Below are 590 nucleotides of genomic sequence, written 5' to 3'. Positions count from 1 at the left end.
TTTTTTTTTTTTTTTTTTTTCTCCCTTTTTTCTCATGATTAACTCCATTCCTTCTTTTTCGTTTTGCATTTTTCCTATTTTTTTTCTTTGTTTATTATTCTCCTTCCCTACTCTTTTTATTCTTAGTGCCCTATCCCCAGATATTGCAGGTTTTCTTGTTTTTTCTTCCTTTTCTCCCTTTTTTCTTTTTTTTGATTACTATTCCTGTGTGATTACATGGTGTGTTTCTTATCCATGGGCTTTTAGTTTTTTTATGGTTATTCAACTGTAATTTGTGTCTAACTGAGTGGGAGACAACAACAGTCCCCATAAGACACAACTACACCCACACCTGCTGCAACTTCAATAACTGAGCGAAAGCCACTACCACCTTTTCCACCAATGGGCCAACAATAATAAACCAGCAAGAAGACCCTGAATCACCCTTGGTTGCACATCAAAAACAGTTAACAGAGACCTAAATACAACAATGCCACAATGTCTCGGAGACAACAAACCATCAGAGTGCACACAAAGAAGCAGGATAAAGTGGTAAAAACAAGGGAACAGGATAGAGATCCAGAACACATCCCTGAGGAAGAAGCAGCATT

The sequence above is a fragment of the Orycteropus afer genome, unplaced genomic scaffold (genome assembly GCF_000298275.1).
Source record: "Orycteropus afer afer isolate SDZICR_OR568_19922 unplaced genomic scaffold, OryAfe1.0 scaffold00121, whole genome shotgun sequence".
NCBI lineage: Eukaryota > Metazoa > Chordata > Mammalia > Tubulidentata > Orycteropodidae > Orycteropus > Orycteropus afer.
The sequence above is the reverse complement of the archived record's forward strand: the minus strand, read 5'-3'. Positions refer to the sequence as shown.